Source organism: Acomys russatus, chromosome 26, assembly GCF_903995435.1.
Source record: "Acomys russatus chromosome 26, mAcoRus1.1, whole genome shotgun sequence".
Taxonomy (NCBI): Eukaryota; Metazoa; Chordata; class Mammalia; order Rodentia; family Muridae; genus Acomys; species Acomys russatus.
In genome coordinates, this window is record NC_067162.1 from 25,730,254 (window position 1) to 25,753,692 (window position 23,439).

Consider the following 23,439-nt stretch of genomic DNA (forward strand, 5'->3'; position numbering starts at 1 on the left):
GATGATGTCATGCTTATATTTTATTTTCAAAGCAGATTCTCTGGAATAGCAGTCAAAATTGGGAACACTTTTGGGGGAATCATCATTAACTTCATAAATTAAAAATAATAGCACATTGGCCTACCAGTTCACACTAGACCAAATCTTTATGAATAAAAATATCAAATACTTAACATCATAAAATACTTAACACAATCAATGATGTCATTTTAATTCATGTAAGCTTATACATTTTGTCTATTTCATATTATGTATAAAAAGAATATCTGAAACATTTAAGTCTCTGCCTTCTTAAAAATTTACCACTAAATCCAAGTAAACATCTATTTATGCAATAAAACTTTAGTTAAAGTGTTATGGATGAATCCACTAATATTGCTTCTAAGCTACATTTTCTATACTCTTTTCAAAATTCTTTTAAAATCTGAATTCCTCTTGGAATTATGCTTGAGGCTGCCTTTGTTTGACAATTTTCTAAAGGTGATATTTCTTTCTTCTTTCCTATTCTAGAGATTACAAATGCCATGACCCCCAATGATCCCACACAGAGCATTCCTGTGTATATCATGACAACTGTAACAAGGCAGTCTTTCAAACTCATTCCAGTCAGGAAGCCACCAGAGAGGTACTCGGGAATTTTGATATATGCCAAAAAACTATGACATGCAACTTTATGAGTACACTTCTGTTTGACTACAAGTTTAAAGTAATGAAAAATGTACCCAAATTAGAGAAGTGTGTGTGTTTTGAGAGAGAAAAACATATATATATATATACATATATATATATATATTATATCGAGAGCGAGAGTAGAGAGAGAGAGAGGAGAGATGAGAGAGAGAGAGGAGAGAGAGAGATCGAGAGAGAGAGAGAGAGAGAGAGAGAGAGAGAGAGAGAGAGAGAGAGAGAGAGAATGCTTTGGTAAACTTTCTAGAATCATCTAGGATTCTAAATATACTTATGGATTCATTTGCTTCCTGCTCCTATAACCATGCTGAATTTCTTTAATAAAAAAAGAAACCAATTCTAAGCTATACTGCTCAACCTAGTAAGATAATTAAAGCCCCACAGGCTTAAATTCAACTATCAGACAGTTAAATTTTCACTAAATTTAAGAATAATCTCACAATTAGATAATTCTACCTCAAGACCCATGGCAGAGAAATGCAGAGCTTGTAGATTTAATAATTCTTAAATATATCTTTGCATGCTATGGTGGATAATTTTAATTGTCAACTTGACACAACTTAGGATCATCTGGTATATTTGCCACTTCTCAGTTGCTGTGACAAAACATGAACACAGTAATTTATCAAAGAAAGTGTTTCATAAAATTGAGGGTTTCATAGAGTTGGAGTCCATGATGGCAGAGTGAGAGCATGGCCTGAGGAGCAGCTGACATCACATTTTTAAACTGCAATTAGGGCAGAAAGCACATTGAAAATGATGAACTAATTTTAAATTTTTTTTTAATTTTTATAATTTATTCACATTACATTCCGATTGTTAACTCCTCACTCATATCTTCCCATTTGTCCTTCTTTTGCCTTAGTCCCCTGCCCTTGTCCTTTGACAGGAGGACCCTACTCCCCTACCGTCTGACCACAGCCTATCAGGTCTTATTGGGATAGCTTGCATACCCATCCTTTGTGGTATTTTTTTTTTTAATATTTCAAAGCCAGCCAAGTTACATATCTCTTGGAACATTGCCCCTCCTAATCTTCCCAATCCTTCCCAAGCAGTCCACTAATGTTCTGAGCCTATGTGGGCCATTGTTATTCATGTCATGCCATTCCATTCCCTGGCTCATACAGGTGAATAGCCATGTCAGAAGGAAAGATCTGTTCAGTCCATCTTCAAAAATCTTCATGGTTCAAAGTCTCTTCTGAGACTCAAGGTAGTCTCTTAGAAGCAACTCTATAAATCAAAAGGCAAATTACATACTTCCAACATACAATGGCACAGAATGTATGTTACCATTCCAAACAAAGTCAAGGGGCCATAGTGAAGAAATACTAAATCAAAACAACACTGAAATCCAACAGAGGAAACTCCTGATCCTATAGCCCCATGTCCAGTCTCAAAGGGCTTAGATGGCTCTGTTTCTCAGACTTTGCTGCCTGTGACACTTTTCTCTTTTGGGTTGTTTCCACTCACAGTGTGCAGCTATCCTTGAAAGATATCCCATGGTTCTGGGCATGCCCAACATCATGGCGTCTCTCGTGCAAACCAGGCTTCACTTTCACAACTTCCTGCAACAGTTACCCCGGCCTCTTACTTTCTCAAGGCCTTTATACAGGGGCTTCCCTGCCAATGAACTGCCTAACGCCAGCATCGCTCCTTAACTGCAGAGGAAGATCTCACAGCCTTTTTACCTGAGTATGTTTTACGAATGTGAAGCCATAACTGCATGGGGTAGGCTGCAAGGTTTGACTTCCTGCATGGGATGGAGCGTGGTCTCAGTCAACCAGTTTTTCTGGAGCTTTTTGTTGTTGTCGCTGCTCCTGCTGGTGCTGCTTTTGAAAAGAGAATTCCTTAGGCCCATTCTTTGCACTTTTAGAAGCTTAGCTGAGTGAGGTCTCCACTTAGGTTAAGAGGCTGCCATATTCCTCTGCAGATGAGATATGTCCTTAATCTTATCTTTCCAGCACAACCCTTGGCTCCAACATTACACTTACTCCTGGTTTTTTTTTTTTTTTTTTTTTTCTCTTCCAATGTCAGGTTTTGCATTTCTTTTTGTCCCACTTACTCTTTTTCACTGTAGTCCTGCTAAAGAGTGATTAACAATCAGATAACATGGTCTACCAGTTCTGGTAATCCCCTGAGTACTGTCCAATACATGCACATCCTTAGGACAAGTGCAGAAGGTAGGTTTTATCTTTGCCAAAATATGACAAAAGAACGCTCTCTTTCCTAATTGCAATACCATTCCCCTCTAAACATCTTGATCTGGGCCTCCACATTCTGAATAGCTCAGTACTACTTTTTTTTTTTGAAACATTTTACTAAAATGTCTCATTAAGCTCATCTTACTGTGTTCAACCAATTTCCAAATTCTTCCACATTCTTCCAAAAAATGGCTTGGTCATGACCTTTCACAGAAATAGCCTACACCCTGCTACCAACTTCCCTTTTCTTTACTTTTCTATTGCTGTGCAAAAAAGAACCATTACCAAGGCTACCAATATATGAAACATTTTTTATTATAGAGTTTTTAAATTAATAAATTCACTTAATTAATTTAAAGCCTGATCACAGACTCCTTCCTTTTCTCCTCCCAGTCCCACCCTCACATCCCTCTTCCTGTATTTCCCCTCAGGTAAGGGTATTAACCCACCATGGCATATCAAGTCAAGGGAGGAGTAAGCACTTTCTAGCCCCCTGAGTCCCCACAAGCCAGCCCAGCTATAGGAAAGAAATCCACAGAGAACAAAGGCAAGCAACAGAATGAGAGATAGCCTTTGCTTCTATTGGTAAAGGACCCAAATGAAAGACCATCTGCTACACATGTGTAGTACACCTTTGTGCAGCCCATGCATGCTCTTTGGTTGGTGGTTTAGAATGTGTGAGCCACCATGGACCTAAATTGGTTACCTCTATAGGTCTTCTCATGGTGTCCCTCAATCCTTTCTCCCACCTTTCCACAGGCTCCTGCAGCTCTGTCTGTTGTTTGGCTTCTGGTCTCTGCATCTGTTCCATCAGCTTCTGGGTAAAGCCTCCTAGAAGACAAGAAAACATTATATTCAACTTTTGCTTTCAGAGGATTAGAGTCCGTAATGGTGTGGGGAAGGCATGGAAGCAGGAATAATTAAGAGCTCATATGGTAATCCTCAAGCAAGAGTCAGAGAGCACATTGGGAATGACACAAGTCATCTGAAGCCTCAAAATTGGCCTTCAGTGACACACATCCTTCAACAAGAACATACCCATAATCCTTCCCATGTAGTCCACCAACTGTGGACCAAATATTCAAACATATGATCCTATTTGGGACTTTTTCATTAAAACTATGACAATGACTAGAGACTCTAAATGAGAAGTTGCCTAGATCAAGGTGACCTGTCATTATGTTTGCGTGAAATTGTTTCAATTATTAATTGACTTGTAACACCAATTTATGGGATGGGAGCTGCATTTTTTTTTTTTTTTTAGAATGAAGAAAGGTAACTAAGCACAAATAGCCAGGCAAAGATCTACGTGTTGATTCTTTCTGGGCACTTGACTACAAGTGTGATGTTTGAGGTCTTGCCTTGGCATCTTTAAAAGTTGTAAGGCAAATAAACCTTTTTCTCCCTAAGTTGCTGTTGTTGGGTTACTTGCGATATCAACTACAAATGAAAGTACAACAAATGATCATTTATTTTCTTTTTACAGTATTGGGATAGAACCAAGAATGTTTCTAATGCTAAGCAAACATTCTACCACTGTGTTGCATGGCAACACTAGATGTACAATTAATGAAAAACAGTAAGAACCAAAGGCATATTCATTGAAGCTCCTCCATAATTTTGATGACAGACTTTTTGCTCAGTTCTATGAAAAGTTTAAGTTTCCTCTTCTTATTTGGAATATATGACTCTAGCATATAAAAATCTGGTTTGCTTAACAATCAAAGTCTCCATTCTTTCAGTATAACTGTATCCTTTCAGTATTTGCCTTCAATTTATATTTTATTATTTTCTTATGTCAATCATGGCCAGGGACCTGGTTTATTTTATTAAAGAGTAGTTAAGAAACCATAATTTTTAGGGTTATGTATCCTCATTGCTACAAGTGTGTCACTGCATGCATCTCTCTCTCTCTCTCTCTCTCTCTCTCTCTCTCTCTCTCTCTCTCTATATATATATATATATATATATATATATGTGTGTGTGTGTGTGTGTGTGTGTGTGTGTGTGTATGAGATTTTCACCTTTACCCATCAGTGTTATTGGTTCATGAAATGCCCAGTCACTCAGCTAAGCATAATTGTGGATATGTCTCTGAGAATATTTACTAGTAACATTGAGTTTTGAATGAAGACAGTAGGAAAGCAGAATACTTTCTCAGCATCAGTGGACTTCATGAAATCCATTAAAGATCTAAATATATGTAAAAGAATTAATAATAAAAAAATGTATCTGGTGTTTTGAATGTACTGCTGCTGAATGTACTCCCAGTCTCTCTTCAACCTTGGGTTACTGTGTAAAATCTCCTCTCTCAACATTTCTTGTCAGGTTGTTCCATATATTACTAAAAGAAGTTATTGAAGTTTTCAACTACTTTTGAAAAATACACTACTCCAGTTTTGTTGGCTATTTTTCCATATATTTTGGCTCATCTACAATTGTGTGCATATATTTGTAATTATGTTATCTCTTTCCTACTTCAAAACATTTTGATAATTAAAAAAGATATCTTTTATTACTTTTAAAGTATATTTATTCAAATATATTTTGGTTGACTGTAGCATAAATGTCTTCCTGTGGTTATTGATAGTATGGAATGTGACCTTCTGATGCTTTCTCTCAATGTCTGTGTTTCATCATCTAAGTTGTTTTCTTCTACACAGCATAAGGTTGTACCACATTCCTTTTTAAATGTATTCTGCCAATATATATCTTTTGGTTGAAGTGTTCATTGTATTTACATTTAAAATAATTATTGGTTAAAAGATCTAGCCAATGGTCAGAATATTCTCCACAGTTGAGTGGAGAGTGTGATACGACTTTCTCACGTACTCTGGTGCCTCACATTTGACCATGTCCCCTGGAGGGGGAGACCTGGTGGCACTCAGAGGAAGGACAGCAAGTAGCCAAGAAGAGACTTGATACCCTATGAATATATAGGGGAGGTAATCCCCCTCAGGAACAGTCATAGGGGAGGGGAATAATGGGAAAATGGGGGGGGGGAGGAATGGGAGGATACAAGGGATGGGATAAACATTGAGATGTAACAAGAATAAATTAATAATAAAAAAAAAGGTACTTACTACTGCCACTTTCCATATATTTACATATTCTTTACAGTTTTGAGGGAGAGGGGCTCTTGTGTCTTTTGTTGAATTTTGTAACAAAACACTTAAATTACTTACTCATATAATTTTATATATCAGTGCCGTTTGTATCCAATTATAATCCTATTTCCTTGAAGCTACTATGGGAAACACATCTAATATTCTAATGTTTACAAAAACTATGATCTGAATTCGTAACAGCTTGTTTTCAGTAACAGACAAACACTGTCCTTTCCAGTTCTAATCCCCTCTGGTTCTGTCTGCTGATGTTCTAGAATAAAGTGGTTTGTGCTCGTAAATGTGTAGCTTCCATTCCTTCTCATGTATTAATCTCTTAAATTATCTAGAAAACAAATTGTTCATTGCAAAGTGTTATTACAAGCAATATGCTTATATTATTTTTCATGAATTTACATGTAATGAACTCTTATTTCCTTACCTACTTTTGAGTTCCTGCATAATCCTCCTTAGTCTAATTATACCTGAACCTCAGAAGCGTTTCTTGTAGGAGTGTTCTACTAATCACAAAATTCCTCAGATTTTCTGAAATGAAAAAAATAAATTCCCTCCATGCTCTCAAGGAAAAAAAATTATAAATATAAACATAAAACTTATACTTCAAGGATATATAAATTTCCTCCATACTTTTCAGTTTAATAATTTTTAATTAAACTTTCTGGCAGATTTCTGGTTATAAAACTGTTAAATTGGTATTACTTTTTTCTCTTCTTTTCTTACTTGTAATATGCCATAACATTATATTCTAAAAAGTTCTTGCCATGTTAAACAAAAAAACTGTTGACTATACCTTATAGATAATACATTATACTCTTTTTAATTTGCCAGATTTTGTTGGCCGTTCTTGAGTTCTAATTTTCATGTGTATTGCTGTGGCTCTCCTTCAGATTATTTTAGTTGCAGTTGGTTTGAGCTTCTTAAACTACCGTGCTCATGCCTTTTATAAATTTTGGGGATTTTCAACCACTGCTCCAGAACTACTTACCCTTTTTTCCCCCTTCAGGATTTCATCAGTGAGTGTAGGTCTACTTGCTGTTGCCCCACTGGACCTTAGGATCTATTACCACTGCTCAGTGTTTGTAGACTCGGTAATTTGTATTACTTTACCTGCACTTTTGTAGATGCTGTCTGCTCAGATCCACTCTGAGTCCCTGTCAGGAACTTTCCACTTCACTTATGATACTTTACAGCTCCAGAGTTTCTTTTGATTACTTTTATGGTTTTGTTTTCTTTCAGTGATACTTTTTTTTGTTCAAACATTGCATTTTAAACATTTTCATAGACTTGTGTGCATCATTAAGAGAGTTACCTCAAAATTTAGTTCATTATATCTGCCATCCAAATGTTTGTTCAATATACTGCTTGTTCTTGGGATGGCTTCTTTTAGTTCTTCCAATGACTGGATGAGCATTTACACATCTTTTTTTTATAATTCATCTTTGTTTTCTTTTGTTGTTGTTGTTTTGAGAGTTGGGAATTTGAATCTAATAATACAAAAAATGTTAAAAATTTATTTAATAGGTAAGATTTGGCTATTTTGTATTGTTTTTATTTTACTTTATTCACTTTGATTATTATTTATTATTTGATTATATGTCATCTTTTTGTGAAGGATTAACCTGAGATACAAGACAAAGATCTTCTTAGATCACTACGAAGCTTGTACTTTTCTGTAGGCATACATGGTCACTTTCTCTTTTGTCACACGTGTACTTGTCAGTGTCACTATGCATAATTTCTGGTTTTCAAAAGTATGGAAGAACAGCTATTCACATTTTGGATTCTCTAGAAGTTCCTTTAGCCAGAAGGCAAGATATGATAATAGGGAAGAAAGCAGAAAAGCAATGTCCCTGTAAGTGATGTCCTGTATTTACCAACAAGAAACCTCCTTTACTTTCCTAAAAATGGATCCAGCGCTTCTTCAATTTAAAAGCTTGCTTATCATGGTAATTTTGCACTTTGGATAAATATAAATTTATTTCCTTTGTTTTAAACTTTCACATGAGGTTAGTAAAGAAATATATTTTCAGTTTTTTTTTTTACATATTCAAATAGAATTTGTATACTTGACTTTCTTCAGGAATGTACAAAACCACATTTGTGGCTAGGCCTATGATTCAGGCCCAGATAAGATGTCCATATGTGGAAGCTGTGTATTTGATTTAACAGTGAAAGAAATGAATAAAAATGTTGACTTCCAAACTCAGAATTCTGTTTTTTTAAATTCTCAATATTAAAGATTAGTTTTTGACATATATTATCAACTTTAAGTTTTCTTAGTATGTCTTGTGCCTATCTATTTTCTTTATATGTTACGGTACTTTAACTTTTTTTTTATTTTTTGGTTTTTCGAGGCATAGTTTCTTTGTATAGCCTTGGCTATCCTGTATTCCCTTTGTAGACCAGGCAGGCCTTGAACTCACAGCAATCGGCCTGCCTCTGCTTCCCAAGTGCAGAGATTAAAGGCATGTGCCACTATGCCAGGCTATTTTAACATTTTTTTACTGACCTTTTTCCTAATAACCAAAAACTAGGAGTAATAGAAGAAACATTTAAAAGAAAACTTTAGCCTGACTCCTTTTGAATGACCAGAGGTGTTTCTAGGTGTTGCTGGGAAGCAGCAAACTTCCTTTGATAAGTAATATTGAAAAGAAGAAAAGAAAACCCTTTTGTCTTAAATTTTAACAAAGAGATTTTCTAAAGTGTCTTTCAGTTCCATAAAATAGAAATCTAAAGAGTGACGTCATTCATTTGCATGATGAATGACTATTCACAGTCAGTTCTTTTATTACTTCTAGCCAGGCAGAAAATAGCTCCTTTGCATACTTTAGGAGAAGTTGATTGTTTTTCCTTTTTGTGTGGTTGTTTAGAGTTTTCATTCTCTGCTATGAAAAGATGACAGCTATTGTGAGTTCCTTCAGTGATAATTAGTCTTCTATGACAGTTTATTATGTTCCCACAGCTTATTAAAACCCTTCATTTTAATACAATTATCAAATTCACCACTGGAAGGCCACATTCAAACTTAAAATTTACATGCAATTGTTCATTTCTTGGGTGATAAAACACATGAAGAAATTTGGTTGGCAGGGTCAAATGTCAGCAGGTCACATATACACATACTCAGAATTTTCCTTCCTTTTGTAAAACTCTATATTCATAGATATGGCAAATTCTTTAGGAAATGAAATAGAAATATTGCGCCTTCTGAATTCTGATTATAAAAAACTGTAGTAATGATCTCTCTCTCTCTCTCTCTCTCTCTCAGATTTAGCTTTATTTTAAGGATGCTAAGAAGTTTTAACATTACTGAGGCATTGCTTAAATTCTACTAAAACTGTAACATGATAATTTTGACTGATTTTATATTATGGAGTTGATAATTTACCAATCATGTTCTATTTTGTAATAAAGTAATTCTTTTTGAAGTTTAATAGTCAAGGTTATGAGAGAACCTTTTAAAACGTATTATGGTGTGTGAGTATGTGTCTGCTCATTATACTTTCCATGGAGTAGATGTGGAGATCAGAACACAACATACACCTGCCCATTTTTTCCAAAATGGAGTATTTAGGATTGACTTCATGTCATCAATTTTGGTGGTGCGTGTTCTTCTCCTGCTGAGTATTCTCCATGTGCCCCTGAGATTATTTTACCATGAAATATTTATTTTCTTAAAGAACAGGGGGCAGGGAGAGCAGAGGCTGACTGTCAGTATATTTGAAATAATTTTGCCTATTATTAAAACTCCCTTACATGCTCAATACCATGCTGATTAATTTTTCCAACAAACTGATATATTTGTTTAATTGCTATAGATTCACTTAAATCTTATATTATTTGTATGAAGTGTCATCATTGTTACAGTAATTTCACAGGTGAATAACTGGCCCTACTCTGTTAAAGTAGGGCAAAGATAGGTTTATATTCACAAAAGTCTCAACATGATTATCCTCTACAGCTTTTAAAGTTGTCATAATCCCCTTAAATTCTACTGTTGTCTCAATCATTGTAACATCTTCAGTACTCTTCTAGATATTTTTTCCTGTTTACTGGCACATAATGCTGCCATTTTAGAGCTTGAGTTTTGGATGGATGCTCACAGTTTATAGATAAAATGTGTACAATGTTGTACATTGCTCATGCGTCTTCTCAATTCAACATGTGCCTATCTGACAATCTGACTATTGCAAATTCTTGTCTTTTCCAACGTTCCAAATTTCACAACATGAAATTACACACCAGGACTCTCACCATCACACATCATGCTTCGACTAGTAGTGACTGTTTGCTGGACTGGGTACAGCTGATCTTCTCATATGTATATGAGAGAGAGCGAGAGAGAGAGAGAGAGAGGAGAGAGATGAGAGAGGAGAGGAGAGAGAGAGAGAGAGAGAGGAGAGAGAGAGAGAGAGAGCGAGAGAGAGAGGAGAGGAGAGAGATTGAGAGAGGGAGAGAGAGGAGTCCTTTTTCAAAGAGATTGTAATTACGTGTTGCTTTTACAGATGAAGTCTTGTCATTCCTTAGAAGCTGAACTCTTCATGAACTCAGTGTTGTAACTTCAGACACTGCAAATATGCTTTTCTTTATTCTTTTTAAAATATTATTTTATTAATCTATTCATAGTACATCTCAATTGTTATCTCATCCTTCTATCCTCCCATTCTCCTTCCTCCCATTTTCCCCTTACTCCCCTCCCCTATGACTGTGACTGAGGGGGACCTCCTCCCTCTGTATATGCTGATAAGAGTATCAAGTCTCTTCTTGGTAACCTGCTGTCGTTCTTCTGAGTGCCACCAGGCCTTCCCATACAGGAGACATGGTCAAATATAAGGCACCAGCGTTCATGTGAAAGTCAGACTCCATTCTCCACTCAACTGTAAAGAATGTCCTGTCCATTGACTAGATCTGGGTAGGGGTTCGAAGTTTATAGCCTGTATTGTCCTTGGCTGGTACCATAGTTTGAGCAGGACCCCTGGACCCACATCCGCCTATCATAATGTACTTCTTGTAGGTTTCTAGGACCCTCTGGATCCTTCTATTTCTCCGTTCTCCCATGCTTCTCTCACCTAGAGTCCCAATAGGATGTCCTCCCTCTGTCTCAGTTTCCTGGTAAGTGAAGACTTTCATGGGACATGCCCCTTGGGCTAGTGTCCAGATATAAGTGAGTATATACCATTTGACTTCTTCTGCTTCTGGATTAACTCACTCATGATCATTTCTAGTTCAATCCATTTGTCCACAAATTTCGAGATTTTCTTTTTTTATTATTAATTTATTCTTGTTACATCTCAATGTTTATTCCATCCTTGTATCCTCCTCCCATTCTTCCCTCCCTCTCATTTTCCCATTATTCCCCTCCCCTATGACTGTTCCTGAGGGGGACTTCCTCCCCTGTATATGCTCATAGGGTATCAAGTCTCTTCTTGGCAACCTGCTGTCCTTCCTCTGAGTGCGACCAGGTCTCCCCCTCCAGGGGACATGGTCAAATGTGAGGCACCAGAGTGAGTGAGAAAGTCATATCCCACTCTCCACTCAACTGTAGAGAATGAATTTCTTGTTTTTAGTAGCTGAGTAGTATTCCATAGTGTAAATGTACCACACTTTCTTTATTCATTCTTCTACTGAGGGACACTTAGTCTGTTTGCATGATCTGGCTATTATGAATAAAGCCGCTATGAACATGGTTGAGCAGATGTTCTTGTGTACTGGAGCATCTTCTGGGTATATTCCAAGGAGTGGAATAGCTGGGTCTTGAGGAAGCCTTATTCCCAGTTTTCTGAGATAGCTCCTTAAAGATTTCCAAAGTGGTTGTAGTAGTTTGCATTCCCACAGCAATGAAGGAGTGTTCCTCTCTCTCCACATTCTGCCAGCATGGTGTTGTCTCTTGAATTTTTGACCTTAGCCATTCTGATGGGTGTAAAATGCAATCTCAGAGTATGCTTTTCGTGAATAACATCCAACCTTACTGATGGTGAGAAATGATGTTAGAGTTTTGTATATTTTTAAATTTAAGCAGATGCTTCAAACATGCTGGTAGTCAGTCCCTCAGGGCCCCTTCTGATGGTTGAGAACAGGTTCAGTAACTGTGTGCTTTTGCTACTCATTACCAAACATACTCTTGATGAAAAGACACAAAGCACCAAGATAAGGAAGGAGTGTTAGCATAGGAAACCCACATCGTTTAAATTTTTAATTATTTTAATAAATATTTGTATATATAATTATCAAATACTTATACTTTGTAAGATGTAGTTTATAAAATATTTTTTAAAAGGATTCTAAAGCTACATTTCTCTTTAAGCCATTGAATAGGGGAAATATTTGACTTTCCATCTTCTACAATAAAGATGAGCTACAGAATTTTTCAATAAAAACCAGAGCTTGGGAAGTCAAACTTCCATATGTCAATGTAAAACAACAACAACAACAGAGCTCTCATCTTAAGGGGAATACAAGATAGTTTACACTGAAGACAATTTGAGTGAATGTGGCCTGGGAACTCAGATTTCAGGCCAATTTCATGTTCCAATGTGGAAAGAGTGTCATACATTTTAATAGTTTTACAGAACAAAGGCATAAATCAATAAGATGTTAAAATACATGAGTAAGTATGCTGGCAGCTATAGCAAAGTAGAAGAAGTTACTCTCTAGGCCTAAGATGCTATGTAATGACAGTCATAGCTTTGGGGTTTGTAGAATCTAGCAATATATTAATTTAATAGATAGAAAAGGTTTTTTAAAAATCTATTAGTCATAAGACGTTGGCTCTGCTGCACTAGTAGGCAAGAAATGATCATTCCATGGGATCAAGTTTAGTCCAAGCTAAAGCACTGATCGTCTGTGGTAATATTCTAGTCTCTCCAGAGCCCTGGAGTTCTATCTCCAGACTCAGTTTCTTTTCAGAAGTTCTCATGTGTAAATGAAACCAGCCAATTTTTGCTTACATTTCCAGTGACTATATTGTCTACCATTTCCTAATTTTTAATGATTACTATCCGAATCAAAGGCTCACAATTTCAGCAGCCTAGTGGTTCAGTCAGTGGATTATAAATAATTCCATATTTTTCTGAAGATTCCAATCATATATGGGCATCCTAAAGGAGAAAAGGAAGTGGCAGTGAAATAATGTATATGTGGATTAAATATGAAAAATAGGTAACGTGTGTTGGCAGTCTCCGTAGGATGGGTACTGCTGCTATTCCTTCACTATAATATAGCCATGTTCCAAGAAAGCTATGTGGTGAGACTGTAGCACCAAATTACTTAAGATGCCTACTAGTACTCGTTTGTTCTGAATGGTCATTTTAAATCAGAATGAACACTTTTACTTATGTATTTCACAAACATTCAGTTTTAATCAAAACTTAATCAACTTAAGAATCATTGCAACTACAGGAAACTGTATTCACAGAAAGAGATAGGAACATTTCCATAAATTCTGTGGTGTCTAGATGATTAAATAATAGAATATAAATTTTTATTATTTACAAACAAATCATATAAATTGGGCTTTAGTGCTCTAAAAGATTATAGAATATGTCCTAATATGTCATTTTTCCTTGTGTAACCTGTTCATCTTTTGTCACACTGTCGTCTGCTGTCACTCATCTATCATTTCTCTCTCTTGTTGCAGTATTGTACCAGTGAAATATAGAACAGTATGAAATTTTACGCAGTCCTTCAAATGTTTCACTTGCATAATTTGGGTAGAAAAGATTCAGAGCTTATGATTAAAATAAATATTCTGAATATTCTATGAATTTTAAAAAGTTGAATTAATCATAGGACTTTCAAATATGACAGTGGTAATTTGCTATAAATATCAAATTATAAAGCTGCATTTTTATGGCATATTGCTTTATTGAATAGAGTATATATCTAATTTAAACCTCTATCTGAATTTTGACATTTATAGTTTATGTCCATATCGTATGCTGTTTCTCTTTAAAGATTATTAATGAAGCATTTTCCTGCTTCGTAGCCAGGTTGAAATCACTATTTAAATTAATTATGACAGCCATATCAATTAGACATAAGAGATTTCTAAAGCTAATTAGAGTCTGAGAGTTTTTAATTTGACGTCTGTCTCTGTGTAATATGTGCTTTATGCATTAAATTAATGAAATTAAGCCTGCATCATTATAAATTCCACTTTCATAGTTCCATAAGTTTCACAATTACATGCCATATTTGAATGATAATTGAATGAAACTAAGTAATTAAGTTCACATCAGTATTGTAGAATTTTAAGAATATATCTTGACTTTTCCAGTCTCAAGTCTTTCCAAGTAGAAGTCAGCAAGACATAAATATTTAATACAAAACACTCTAATCTTTTAAAATAAGGACCAAAAGAACTGTGAAGGAGGTAAGATACAGTTATCAGAAGCATACTGCTTTATTGTGAAAGAAAAAGACCAAAGACCAAATATATCTGAAACTGGTTAGTACACAGGGTATGGAGTTTGCTAGTATTTGTGTTTAAAAGAGTTAAAATTAAGACAATTATATGAGTTTATACTCAATAAAAACATGAAAATAAGTGGTAACTTTTCAATTTTAAGTTCTTATTTGGCTTCTCTGCATACGAATGTACTTATATTTTTTTATAATCTGGTTGTATCATATAATGTTTGAAATAAGGCTTTAATATATTCCGGAAAAAACATATTTAAAATGAAGAAAAGAATTAATTTGCATGCAAATTAGAATAAAACATGATCTATGAGAGGACTGCAACCCTGCCTTTAAGATTTGCTTTTGACATTTGTGTTTTAACAGGCAATTAAAATTAATTTGTCCTGTAATGAAAGCAAATCCCTTTATCCTGTTTCAGCAGTCTGAAGAGGTAGCAACTCTATTACAAAAGAAGACTGTGGCTGAAGGTTTCCTGTGCCCCATGACCCTGTGGTGTGAAATTGACAATAATCAATCAAGGAATTGACATGAAAATAAGTCTGCATGTTAATGATTACAAGAACAAAGACAATGTTTTGGGTAAAGAGCATCATTCGGCATGTGCTAAGGACACGGTTTGTCCAAAGTTTGTATTAATTGATTTCTTATTTATTTGCTTATACATATATTTATTTATTTATGTATCACAGTAGACCAAGTGTCATATTATCATAGCATTATTTGTTGAAATACATAATGAGAGTTTCTGGCAGAGTAAGATGCATTCATAAAACAAGGTGGGATATGATAAGCTGGCACACTTGAAGTAAGAAATAGGGTGAAAAAGAGTAAAGACTGAGGAATAGAAGTAGAGAAGAGGAGAGCATGTCTCATAGCAGAGATGCAATATGTCTAAAGTGTTTGGTTAGCTAGAGTTCACCTAGTCAGTATAGCCGTGTACTTCTTTAAGATGCGTATACAATTTAATTATAATGAAAAATACCCAAATAATCAATAAATAATAAGTCATGCATCTAGTCTAAATACATATTTCATAAATTTGGCCTCATGATTTCTCAAGAAACAGGAAGGATTTGATATGGGAATCAAGTCTAAATGCAAACTGAGTTACAGTACTTCAAATAAGGAAGGACTAAATTTAAAATGGTGTTAAAATATGATTATTTTTGCATAGCAATAGTGAGGATGAACTGCTTCAAATATTTACTTGCTCCACAAAATTTGACAATGTTTTGTTAAAACATTCATTTGAGGGATACATATCTGAATTAGAATGTGATTCTGTTTTTTTTTTTATATATATAAAGAAATGTTTTGCATGGTTTTCATATGAGCCAAATACTGGGCCAGTCTTAATATGTTTCTGAGGAGAGAGTTCTGGTTCCTGGATCCTTACTATCTCTTACACTTTTATGGTTTTTTAAAAATGAGAACTTAACTGAAACCGAGAGGAGGCGACTAGACCTGATGGGTGTGCTGGCTAAAGTGACTAACTCGGCTAGCTTCCTTCTGAACCTCCCACTGTGGCTCTATAATAAATTCCTAAAACTCATGTCTCGGACAAAAACCTAGGATGCGTTCACTGGCCTGTGGTGGCATTGCTGAGCAGACTTTTCTAAAGCAATGTAGTATCCTGAAACTGACTTTTGGATAAGTCTCACATATTACTGCTAAGATTTCACTTAACCCTCAGTTAAAGTTTGGAGCAACTGTGATAGGCACTCTGTAAGACTGGCCATTCAATCTGTCAGTCAGATAGATACCTTGCATTAAACATCCGCAGCAGTGTTTTATTTATTTATTTATTTATTTATTTATTTATTTATTTATTTCATTTTTATTTTTAAAATAATTTATTTAGATTACATCCCAATCATTATCCCCTCACTTGTATCTTCACATGCTCTTCCTCCCTCCCTCTTTCACCCTACTCCCCTCCCATAGACCTGTGACAGAAGGGCACAACCTACCCCACCACATGATCACAGCCTATCAGGTCTCATTCCAATTGCCTGCTTCCTCTTCTGCTGAGTACCACCAGGCCCCCCCCACTGAAGGGAAGTGGTCAAATAGCTGCACCAGAGTTCATGTCAGAAGCAGTCCCATCTCTCCTCACAACTATGGAGAATGCACTGCCCATTGGCTAGATCTGAATAGGTGGTCTAGGTTTACTGCATGCATGCAGCAGTGTTTTTTAGGATGGGAAATGCTGCTTTCTAACAGAGGAGATTACTATTACTATTATTATTACTATTACTATACTATTACTAACTATTACTATTATTACTCTTTATCTTTGCCTGTTATTTACTATAATTGGCCCTGGAAGATCCATAGGAGATTTGTGTATTCATCACTTTTCTTGACATTCATCTAAGCCCAATGAAAAATATAGATATGTTTGTCATCTTGCAACATTAGATAAAATGTGTATGTATGAGAGAGAGAGAGAGAGAGAGAGATAGAGTGAGATGAGAGAGAGAGAGAGAGAGAGAGAGAGAGAGAGAGAGAGAGAGAGAGAGAGAGAGAGAGAGAGAAGCACTCACATGGACATTCTGGGTGTCTGTGAAGGTTAATAAAATAACTTGAGTCTTCTAGAACTCTAGAACTGTAGGTAGATGCCCCATGTGGATTCTAGTTTCCATGGATAAGTAACTACTGTATTTAACCACTGATCTGTCTCTCAGAGGATATCTGCTGTATAGTCCATTGGTAAACAAAGCAGAAGCCTTAATTCCATTTATAGCAGGGGCTGAAATAAGCCTCCTCCATATGCATGGTAGTGGTACTAAAGTTAATTCAATTGTGGAGGTCTTCTTTATGTTTTTCATTTTGAGAATAACAATTCCATTCCCCAAAGTCTCCAGATTACAGTTGATGTTCTCAGCCTCTGATCCTTTGCATACTAAATGAGTCTAAATGTGGCCTATGACATCCTTTCTGAAAGACTTTTAAGGCTGTGTGAAGTTGAGGGTTTGCTTTCTGTTGAAGCTACAGCCTACACATACACTTGCTTGTTGTGCAGTTAACATCCAGAAGCACTCAAGGTTAATTAGAAATGGTAATAAGTTTAATCATGATGAACTCATTTTGTCTTGATGTGGATGTCACCTGTAATTCCATAAAAATTCCATTGTAATTTAACATTAATTAATGTCCACTTACCAACTGAGTGTTACAGCAAATTAGTACAGAAGTGACAGGTTATATGCTTAAGAAATGCTTAACAGAAAAGGGGGAAAAAAAGCATGCATTAGGTCATCTCAAAATACAACATAGGGAGACAACTTTATTATTTAAATTCTGATACTGAGATCAAGTACAGTGGTAATAATTAGGCATGATGTTTGATGACAATTTGTCTGAGACCTAATGGGGTTACAGTAAACATTAGAAGGTATAGATGTGCTTGGATTACCATTTTTTAACATAAATGACAGTAAGGAGATAGATTTATTCTTATCATTACCCTGTAATAAAAGAGCTGCTGAATTTTCAATAATGATCATCATGAACCAATGGTCTCATTCAAGTAAAATAAAAGTATTTTCCCATGTAAAAAATGTTATTAGCTATCTTTGAAGATATTATCCTCAGATATCATTTTTTCCATTTCTGTAAATGACAACCATTAAATGCAATCATAGCTACATGACAAGACTATTTTATTACATCAAAAGGAAGAAAGGGATTAAAATGAATTTATTCCAAGGTGTGATTTGCCACTCTTTCCTCTTATCAAGACACAGATGGGACGGCTCCCAACCTAAACACTGAGATCTGACCTCGTATTTGATAAGCTAATGCAACGCAGTGTTCTTGGAGAAACTCTAAAACCTGTCTTTTGTATCTAGAAATCCCAGAAGAATGTTGGGTTTTAGAAGGTCAGCTCAAATTTTTCATTTTTTTCATCATGTTTCCTTTTATCATTTGGAAGTTTATGACATCTTAGAGGGCCTTCCAGGTGTCCGTGGTTTGCAAGACCATAGAGAGAAGGATTTACAGATTACCTCATGGTACCTAGATCTTTTAGAAGCAGGCTGCAACTACATGGGAAGCTTTCTTCTTAAAGACAGATAATGTCTGTGAATGGAAACTCAAGATGATACTCTAGAGAAACCTAAAGGCACTCATGTATGTTACTTTTTAGTTGTGATAGTAAGTCCATTAATTTACACATCTAGCCCAGATGTTTAGAATCGTCTTAAACTCAGGCTTTTTGGATTTGTCCACCAACCAACCAGTTTGACTCTTACAAATTATTCTTCTTGGTCTTGAAGGTATACATTCTGTATGAAATCTTCAACAATATTGGCATAAACACACAGAGAAATGAGTTGTATTGGTAATATAAGAAAATGATCCAGAGGAGTAAATACTGAGATTTAACAGGTCTGTTTCTGTAGATATTTATATATGACGGATGACAGTAGTACCATAGTTGCTTAATTTTGTGCGAGTAAAATGGTAAGTTTTGACAAGTTCCTGAGCAGCAGGCAAACTTAGGGATTTCATCAGTTTACAGTGGCACCTGGTCTCTACTCACCTCTTAATTCAAATCTCCTCCTCTGCTGCTTGACAAACATTAGTTAATTAGTTAGCAAGGGCCTACTTTGAATAAAGGACAGAAATGAGATCTGCACCACATGTGAAATGTATCACTTAAGAGTTGGATTTTCATTGTCTCTATGATTTCCCTAGTCAAGCTAACAAACTTGTGAAGCCACCAGTCACCCTTTTGATCATATTCCAATGTATTGACATTGTTTTCTAGTATCTGTGGTCATGGTAGTGGTGGGGCTGTCAGTCTCCATACCAGCCTGGTAGGCTTGTTTTATAGATGAGGCATCACATAGGATATGGAATGCAGCTTATGCTGAAATCTTAACAAGGACTTCTGTGCTTGTGCTCATGTAGAAACCAACAGCAAAAGATTTAAACTACTTAGCTTCCTCTTGTCCCCACTCAATGAGATTCCCATTTTAATGGTAAAATAATAGCCAACACACACACACACACACACACACACACACACACACACACACATATATACACACACACACAAATTTTATGAATGGAAATGTGTATCATTCGATGTTGTATCTGAGAGATTATTTGTGACATCATATAGAGTACAACAGAGCTTTTTAGTATGCATATAAATTCTATTTCATAAGTAAGGTAATTTCTATAGTTCTCATAATTTTCCCAGTTTGGAATGTTTATCCATAAATTTACTAAAATCAAATTGGACATGTGCAAAATGTGGCCATAAGTATTAGTTTTTGTTGGGTAATATCTCTTGTTTTGTGTGTGTGTGTGTGTGTGTGTGTTTTTTTTTTTCGAGACAGGGTTTCTCTGTGTAGCCTTGGCCATCCTGGACTCACTTTGTAGACCAGGCTGGCCTCGACTCACAGCGATCCGCCTGCCTCTGCCTCCCGAGTGCTGGGATTAAAGGCGTGCGCCACCACGCCCGGCTTCTCTTGTTTGTTTTTAATGTATGTTTGTATGTACGTATATTTGTATCTTTCTGTGTGTTGTATTTCTATGTGCATAGTTATCTGTTAAAACTAGACATTAATATTTCTATCTATAATTATGACCTATTTCTGGACATCTGCCTATTTACTTGTCTATTATAATTAATGAAGAAGCTATTGGCAGTTTCTCAAAATAGTTTTAACAATTCCTGCTTCCAGTAGTACCACTTATGAGTATTTTTCTATGTGCTGACTAACATTTTGTGTGGGCACTCTTTTTAATTTTACTCATGATAAAGAAGGTAAATGGCATGCCATTGTAGGCCGCATGTATGCAGGAATCCATTAAACATATTTCTAAAGGTTGGAGGGTTGGCAATGTTGAACACCACCGCGTAGATTTTACCTAATATACTTTTCATTTAATTGCCTTATACTTAATATTCTGGTATGGTGGTATGCTTCTTTCACAATTCTTCTAGAAATACTGGGTGAAGTTATGCCTTACAGAAGTTTCAATAAAATTTCAGATTCTCCATTTCTTTAAGTTTGACTTAGATTTCTCTTCTCATTCACTTTGTACTTATACCTCCTGAGAGACTTAACACCCTGCTCTATAGTGGATTCTCTGTCTGTCTCATTTCTCCGCAGCAGTATCACACTCTTGTGAAGCTGCACAGGGCATTATGTGCTGTGCACTTGTTCCACAATTAAAGCTACAAAAGCTTTGGAGCTGAGGATAAATCCCCAGGTTCCTTCACCTTCTGGTCCTGAACAAAAGAGAGGTAACTAATCTTTTGTGGTTTGATTAAATTTGCCCCAAACCATGGCAATCAATTCATTCCCATATTGGTTGTTGAGGTGGTCTGTCTGCAACAAACCATCCAACACAGAAATGATTCAGAATGAACGAGATATAGCAAGAGGGCACGTTCATGGGGATGTATTCTGCTTCTTCAGAGGACAGAGCACAGGTCTGCGGTTTACATCTAAATTCATAAATAATGTCTCCATTTCTTGCACAGAGAACAACTATCTAAAAATTACGTTTTAAAATCTCCTGCATCGCATCATCGATTTGCTCTTTAGATACTCCTCAAAATCTCAACGTCACGGGATAAGGCACACTTTCAAGAGTGGTCTTGCCAAATGAGGATGTTGAGATTAAAAAAGATTATGTGACTAAAACTCCTGCCAGAACAGTACCTGTCTGCAACTGGGTACTGCCATTTTGAACATTCCATGGGATTCAACTGCACACGCCACCTAAAGCTTTGTGTATTCTAATTTTTTAATTATTTCTCTCTGAAAATTCCCACTTAGAATAAATGAGAGTCTATAGACCTAAGAACATATTGCCCAGGAGATTTATCAGCTATTCATATAGAAATTGACAGGGTTTTGGAAATAATTAAGAAAAAACTAAAAAAACACAGTTAAAGCCAAGATTTTGAATTAGTATATTTAGATAAATAAGAAATAAAAATACTAATAAAAGATCAAATGAAGAGGAGTTAAAAGTCTTCTAGGACAAAATGAACTGTGTTGTTAATGTATACAAATTGTTTCTCCTTACACAATCTTGCCTATTAGGTGTTTAGTGTGGCCCCGAAGAAAAAAGTAAGAAAAAGTTTTTAAATTATGTGGGATGGCAATAAGAAGATAAAGACAAGATGTAGATGCAGGGAAGATGGGTGAAGATAAAGAGTAGGAGGAAAGAAGAAGAAAAAGGAGTACGATGCGGAGGAGAGGAGGAGGAGGAGGAGAAGAAGAAGAACTAAATTTCTGCAAGATATAAAGGATTTGGATGTTCCTACAGCCATCATTTGACTGTTAGGATTGTTATTACTGACACCCCACAGGATTTATAATTTTATCTCAAACTGCTCTATATTTTTTTGTCTATCCATTCCTTGTGTCCTGTCAGGAATCCATACCTGTTTTTCAATTCTGCAAGAGCCTTATAGCACATTATTTTTCCACATATGTTTCCTTGCTTGACTATATATCGTTTAGAGGGATTGTGCGGTATCTTATTGTTTTGCGCATTGCAGTATAGGTAAGGCTGAAAAATGGAAAATAAATTAGCTCATGTTCTCAACATGGGCATATGTCTATATTTATTATATGAAATTGAAGGGTGGATATATTCTACATATATCACCAATATTAACATTAGAAATAACATTTTAAGCTAATTTTAAAATGTATTTCAAAGGATAAAGTTACCTGTTTTTGTAAAGTGTCAATATTGAAAGCATTGTTTTTTGTTTGTTTGTTTGTTTTTTTCTTTTTTTTTTATTAATTTATTCTTGTTACATCTCAATGTTTTTCCCCCTCCCTTGTATCCTACATTTACATGTGTTGCATTAATATCTAAAACCTTGGCAGTAACCATATTAAAAATGAGAGATAGAAAGCTTCTTTTAAGAAAATATTAGTAACTGAATAAAAAATGCTGAACAATAGAAACTCTGGTAATTTTTTTAAATTGCTACTACATTTAAAAATCAGAATTAATGAAAACAAAAGCCATGAATTTGAAAAAGAGAATGGAGAGGCATATGGAAGGGTTTAGAGGGAGAAAGGGGGAGGGGAAATAATTTAATTATAATCTCAAAAAGAAACACTTTTTAAAATGTCACTAATCTGGAACAATGGATATTTTTATGTGATTTACATGGCATCTTCAAATTCTAAGCAATAAACAGGGAAATTCTGTTTTTCTTGAATTAGCCATATGCCATTGCAACAGTGAAATGTGGTCACCATAATTACTTTGGATCTTAAGATAGTATTACCACTACCTTAATAATTCCAACAAGTGTTATTTCCCTATGAATGCTATTTTATATGTTATTAATCATGTGTCAAGCTTATAGAGACATATTTTACTGAATATGGAATGAAAGTTAAACTTAGGGAATTCAAGGACCAAAGTTCCTGTTTTATATCTCTAAGGAGCTGACAAACCAAGGGAAGATTCGTTCTCGTCAGCTTGATGGGCCAGGAGGTTTATTCGATTTACAGATGCAATACTACTAAGAAGTCACACTTCCATCAATTGTTTACTTCTTACATCATAGTAGGAATGGAAAGTTTGGGGTGGAGTTCTCATAAAGATCTTACAAAGGGTTGGCAAGGGCACTGTAAGTTTTATGAGTCACAATAGCCTTCTGGTTCTTATGAACCTTCTCCATCCCCTCAGTCTCTGCTGAGTGTGTACTGTGTTATCATCTGGCTAAAGATTGGTGGTTGCCATGGACTACTTGGAAGAAACACCCACACTCTGTTCTACTCCTTATCTAATTCATTTCCTTGTCCATGTTATTTTTCTGAGTCTCAGAGGGGCTGAGCACTAGGCCTCATTTCTCTATATCCTGCAACTACAATCTAATAGTATTTTTAGAAACAGACATCTACCATGTCGTTCTGATGTGAAGTGAACACCAGTGGCATGGCCTATTAGTGCAGAAAGGCCTCAGGGGCATGCTGACTAAGAACTAATTATGATATAGCCCATTC